We start from the raw sequence: 6,862 nt of genomic DNA on the forward strand, positions 1-6,862 counted from the left end.
GCTGGTCTGGGGCTGTTAGAAAGCATTTGGGACACTAAACTAAACTATACTACAACTACTAGTCTAAGACTACAGGATTAGTAAAGCTGGATTAGCTGGCACTGAACCCCATGCTGAGTTACACAGCAGTGATGTCACCAGTGTGCCCTGGTTGTGTGCAGACATACACTCTTTTACATTTATTAATTTTCCTTCAAAATTGATGAGTTATTCGAAAGAGATGGCCTCATTAGGATCTAAAACCACAGAAACCAAGATCCATGCTTAAAACGATAATTGTTGAACGGGCATTATTTCTCATTATAATTATTGTTTCTACCTTTTCTTGGCAGCCATATAGCCCCCATATTTAAAGGTAAACTGTACTGGGAAGCTACAGAAACATAATATTCACAAGAAATAGTATGGAAGAGCTTTACCATATTGCTAGAAGCAAATACATGCCATTCTAGTGAAAAATTAGCCAAAATCTGTCGATACTGGCCGCCATCTTGGAATTTGGCCGCCATATTAAATTTTTTGCGTGGCCAGTGCCTTTTTCTGATAGAGGGAACTTTAAAGAGCACTTGTGCAAAATTTCATGCTTGTTTCACTATCTGAACGATTCTTATGAAATATGCAATTATCTGCTGCACTATAGAGCGAATTGGATATTAAAGGACGTTTGTGGCTTACTGATTGTATATGAATCACGGTGATGTGATAAAAGTCATATATATATATATATATATATATATATATATATATATATATATATATATATATATATATATATATATATATATATATATATATACATTGAGAGACTTCCTCATACATACCTTAACATGCGTTGGAAGAGGTCGTTCAGCAACTTGAGAATAATGATTTTGTTTTCATTAAATAAATGAACTAACGATTATGCTTCCAAATAAGATTTAAACTTTTCTCAACTTTGTAACGCAACTGCATTAGCTGTTGCTGAAAGAAATGCATTATCAGTATTATCAACGTTTCGTATAATTAGCAACTTGGTATGATTATGAACGTATTATCATTGTTATAACTACTATAATCGAAAGTAGTATAAAAGTCATAAAGAATGAATGGCCATTATCAGCGTGTCCGAAATATTCAGTCCCCCTCTTGACCCGAGAGAGCCATTAGACCCGCGAAAGTGGGTGATTGTGAGAAGACACCGGAAACCACAACTCGAATTTTCTCGGATACGGATATCCGCGTTGGAAGAACATACCACTGAAAATTTGAGAGTGCTTACATTGGCAAAGCAAGCACGGAACTGGTTTAGAAAGCATTACAGTATGAATTTTATTCTTAGGTCATGGCGAGCTAAAATCGACTACTGGTTTTTCAAGCTTCTCAGTTTCAGTTTTTGAAATCGACCACATTCACTAGACAATTAACCTTTTTGATTTTAGTGTTTATTTTTATTTATTTTACTGTGTTTCTTATATTCTGGATGCTTCTTTATCAGTTTAATGGAGTTTAACACTAGTTCCAACTTATTACTGGACAATAATAATAATAATAATAATAATAATAATAATAATAATAATAATAATAATAATAATAATAATAATAATAACAGGAGTAGTAGCAGGAAATAGATGCTGAAAGGTATATCTTATAAAATCGTCGGAGAAAATCAATGAAACGTACTTACACAAAACTGCACAAATATGCGTTGCTAAATACACACGCACACCTACACACACACACACACACACACACACACAATATATATATATATATATATATATATATATATATATATATATATATATATATATATATATATATATATATGTGTATATATAATGTGCATGAATGAAGCAACAGCACCATTCATTGACAAAGTAATGCAAAGTACATTGCCTAAAATATTTGTTGAAGGGAGACCCAAGAATTCTACATTCTTAAATATATCAATTTACCATGACATGAAATTAACGTGCAGTATAAAAAATAAGCAGTAATATAAATCCAAATGTTTATAAAAGCTAAACAATTCTCTTCGCATTCTATAACGAAACAAATCTGTAAAATACCCGTGAGATTCTTATACATTTCAATGTTTTGTTTTACGACAAGGCAAATAAAATAAAACTTTTCCATTTAGCGTCTTCAGAATAGCCTCTTTTCTGAAAAGTTAAAAGAAGAAGAAGAAGAAGAAGAAGAAGAAGAAGAAGAAGAAGAAGAAGAAGAAGAAGAAGAAGAAGAAGAAGAGGGGACGAAAAGTTTATTCAGAAAAGCGTCTCGAAATAGCCTCTCTCTTTTAGAGAGCGTCAAAAAAAGTAAAAAGGACATTACTTGGAAGAATTCCCATCCTCAAAAAAGCTCCTTCCTTCAAAGAGGAAACAGAAGAAAATAAAACCAAACAAAAATTGCTCTTCGGAAATATTCGAGCGAAGTCCCGAAATGAGTCTTCGGTGATTGTATTAGGAGAAATTATGCAACACGAAACGGATTTGCAGAAGCAGCGTCAGGGAGAATCAGGAAAGCTAAACTGAATTTCCAGGCATAAGTCTATTATCATAAATCAGTTTTTGCTTTGAGTTGCTGTTCGGTTTTGAGATCACACCTTTGCAAAATGCAAGACATTTGGCTGGATTGCTAATTTTTCCCGTCAGTTCTGAGAAATTCGGTGCTCATTGATTTATGAAAAGGTCTAATACTCCTGTTATTAAGGTGGTTTGTTCGTTCACTGTTTTAGAAATCATTTATGAAATAATGTTTACCTATGCACATGTCCATATTTGTCAATCTCAATACGTGAATTTATTCTAATATTTCATAACTAAGCAGGTTAAGACTGTGATTATTTTTTGCTAGGCTACCATTTTAGAAGTGATACATTTTTAGACAATTCTCCTGAAATAAAGAAAGTAAAGTAAAGAAAGTACAGGTTAGTGCAGGTGAAACGAGGTGGAACTGGTGTTAGCTGTAGGATATCTAGAAATAATCAAGAGCAGGCAATACTATAGGGTCTTTGTTCTTAACTAATCTTGTTACTTATCAGAAAGCCAGACCCACAAACTTGCTGATAAGCTGAGGTGCAATAATAATAATAATAATAATAATAATAATAATAATAATAATAATAATATTAATAATAATAATAATCGTGAGTAATAAAAATCACAATTATATAGTAAATATATTACTATGTAAAAAATCAGAGCTTTCGAACACCTGAACGGTGTTCCTCATCAGTGTTAACGTTAACACTGATGAGGAACACCGTTCAGGTGTTATGAAAGCCTTTTGATTTTTTACATAGTAATATATTTACTATATAATTGTGGATTTTTATTACTCAGATTGTTTTTCACGAAATTGTGAATCTATTAGCAATAATAATAATAATTATAATAATAATAATAATAATAATAATAAAGTCAGCAATAAGGACCTCATGCAAATAAAGAAAACTATCCCAAAAATAGAGTTCCTAGACGCTCTATGTCAGCCAAACGAAGATTAATGTTAAAACACTCAATATTTCGTTGGCTTGGTTGTCATTCCAAAACTTTAATATTTCTCCTGTTTCCTGGACATTATTCAAGAAAGATACACGGAAGGAAGTTTGCACGATATTTGTTGCCTATCTTGCAAATGGCCCGTCGTAACTCTAAAACTTCAGAAGCGCTCTTTACGGCTCTTGGAAGGTTTATTCACTCGTTGAGCAGGAGCTTAGGCTGTTTTTTTTTTTAATGTATTGTGATCGATGTCTGATTTTAAATTTTGTAGTTACACTGTTTGATTATTAATGACCTTTATTCCGCACTGTTTTATCTTTATTTTTTGGTTTTAAGCACTAGTTTTCATGTATTAATGATTTTGACTATTAACATCATGAATATCTCTTATAACAACAAAATTATTTATTTATTTCAGGTTTTGAATATCGGTTTGATTATGATAACTATCATCAAGAACATCCCTTATTTTAGATTTTTTCTTATTAAAACATTTGCCTAGCCTTCACTCCAGACTTCTCCGGCGAAGCACTGGAAACGATAAGAAATATGACACACACACACACACACACATATATATATATGTGTGTGTGTGGTATATATATATATATATATATATATATATATATATATATATATATATATATATATATATATATATGTGTGTGTGTGTGTGTGTGTGTGTGTGTGTGCAACACTTCACGCTTTCTTATTCTTCTTCACAGCTTAATCCTTAATCTTGGTCGCTGTTTGTTAATGGGCCTCCCCCCGCAGTTTCTGTCTTGAACGGTTCATTTCATGACCGCTTTGGAGCGATTAAGAAAAAAAGAAAACAAGTAAAAAATGCGCCGAAGTTTCTTCGGCCCAATCGAGTTTTCTGTACAGTCACTACAGTGTCGAATCAAGGCCACCGAAAATAGATCTATCTTACGGTGGTTTCGGTATGAATGCTGTATGTGCCGCGGCCCATGAAACTTTAACCACGGCCCGGTGGTGGCCTGTCTTATATCGTTGCCAGAAGCACGAGTATGGCTAACTTTAACCTCAAATAAAATAAAAACTACTGAGGCTAGAAGGCTGCAATTTGGTATGTTTGATGATTGGAGGGTGGATGATATACGTAGCAATTTGCAGCCCTTAGCCTCAGTAGTTTTTAAGATGTGAGGGCGGACAGAAAAAGTGCGGACAGAAAAACAGGGGCCACCTTAGGCCTAGGAATATGGTGAACCAGGAAGCAGAAAATGGGTGTTATATATATATATATATATATATATATATATATATATATATATATATATATATATATATATATATATATATATATATATTTTTATTATTTTTTTTTTTCTTTGAACCGGATTCCCTTCTAAAATACCATAACAAGTGATGAAAAAAATCGTACTTGTAGGATGAAATACTTTGCTTTGTCCAATAGTATTAAAGCTTGAGCAAAGGCGGCAATATGACACAGCAGATCTTCCGCTGGCGCCCAACATTTTTTTATTTTGAATGGCAGTTTTAATTTTATTCGATAGTTTTTTAGTCTTGCATGATGGTGCAAACAATTTTGTGTTTAGTTCTTTCAGTAGTTTGCAATAGCTCTTTCACAATGCAAGATGGTTTTGCGAGATACTTGTCCAACATTTATCGATATTTTCCATCCGAAACTGGACTAACATTCTCCTAACATTACACAACAGTTTATCTTTGTTGTCCAATAGTTCTTATGTGTTAGATATGTTAAACAAACTTTTATTTTTATTTATTTCTTTTCAATCAGAAGCGAAGCTTCCATATTGTTTCGTGCCTGATGTACAAGTTCTGTTTTTGTCATTATAGTATTTTGGTAATTTACAGTGATCTTTTTTCCATGTTGAGCGTTTGCTTTCTCATTCAAGTATTCAACACTCACAACTAAAGATGTACTTAGATTAGAAACCACACATTTTATAATAAAGGAATGAAACTGGTCTTTCTTATTGCTTTTTTTTTAAATGAATGGTACGTTTAAGGAAAGAGAAAACGAGTAAGAGATGTGACTGAAAATTCAAAATATCTACTTCATCGTACCACCAACATTATCTGAAAATTTCAAAGCAGTATGCTCGTGCTGTTTAAAACCAAAACTAACTTTTATCACTCTAGTGTTCATCCATTATTTAAATCATACTCCTCTCCTGTTGGAGTTCTTACGTGATGAAATCATTCTTCCGATAAACTTCAATCTGATTGCGACCCGCCACAGTCACCCATCTACCTGATACAGTATTTACTACATGGATCTTCAAAGACAGTTATTGTTAACAGAAGGATCCATCTGCCTCTGGGTGGGAATAGAGCCCAGCTTTTCTCTCTGGACTTTCGAAGACACTTTCTAAAATGTGCTTTCATTTAATTCCTCTATATTCAAGGTTTATTTCCCCTTCGTGTTTATCGACCCTTCTGCTTCTACCTATCCATTTGAGCTTTTCTTGTGGTGCTGCTGAATAGAGAGCCAGCTTCCTTCGTTCCCACCTCAAACAGCGTGACGTAAGATATTGTATGGGGAATGTTTTGCTGTAAAAAGTTCCTCCGAGTAGGGCCATATATAGTGGTAAATAAGGGAGATCCATGGGTGGTCCTATACGTGCTGGGTCTGATACAAAGGGATCTGGGGATTCTCTTTCTTTTTCGGCTAAAAAATTATATATAAAAAGATCATTCATATGCCTGATTTTTGTTTATACCTTCATGCATTTATTATGCATATATATCATTTTAATGTTCAGAGAAAAAAATATTTTTCTCAAAATATACGTTCAGTAAGAAATTTACGTTAAACGAATAATAGTTTTTCTTTTGTCTATTTAATGAAAAATTACGGTCCACCTTTGCATATCATTAACGCTGTTCATTATCTTGTACGTAATTGTAATTATTGTTTTTAAGATAGTAAATCTTACCACCGTTCCTGGGGTATTTCTAACCAACATTTATCATGATTTTTTGTTGAGCGCAATAATTTTTTTTTTTTTTGCTATAATGGCTACAGATGTGTGAATCCAGTATAAGTGACTGGAACGACTTAAATTCAATATTTTATAAATCCACGTTAAGGATTTCGATAGTTTCCTTTCCCTTAATTTGAGATTAAAACCACGATCTTCATTGGTGAACAGAGAGAGAGAGAGAGAGAGAGAGAGAGAGAGAGAGAGAGAGAGAGAGAGAGAGAGAGAACTTTTCCTTTCTATATATTAGTTATCCATATTACCCTCCAGTGATTGAAAACTAGTCGCTATATTGCGTGATGAAGCCGTTCAAATATAGTTTAATCAAGAAGCCTAATTTATCTAGATGCTAACATCTCTATCTATCATTAACTTACTGTTATCCAAAATGCACAC

The sequence above is a fragment of the Macrobrachium rosenbergii genome, chromosome 9, assembly GCF_040412425.1.
Source record: "Macrobrachium rosenbergii isolate ZJJX-2024 chromosome 9, ASM4041242v1, whole genome shotgun sequence".
Classification (NCBI taxonomy): Eukaryota; Metazoa; Arthropoda; class Malacostraca; order Decapoda; family Palaemonidae; genus Macrobrachium; species Macrobrachium rosenbergii.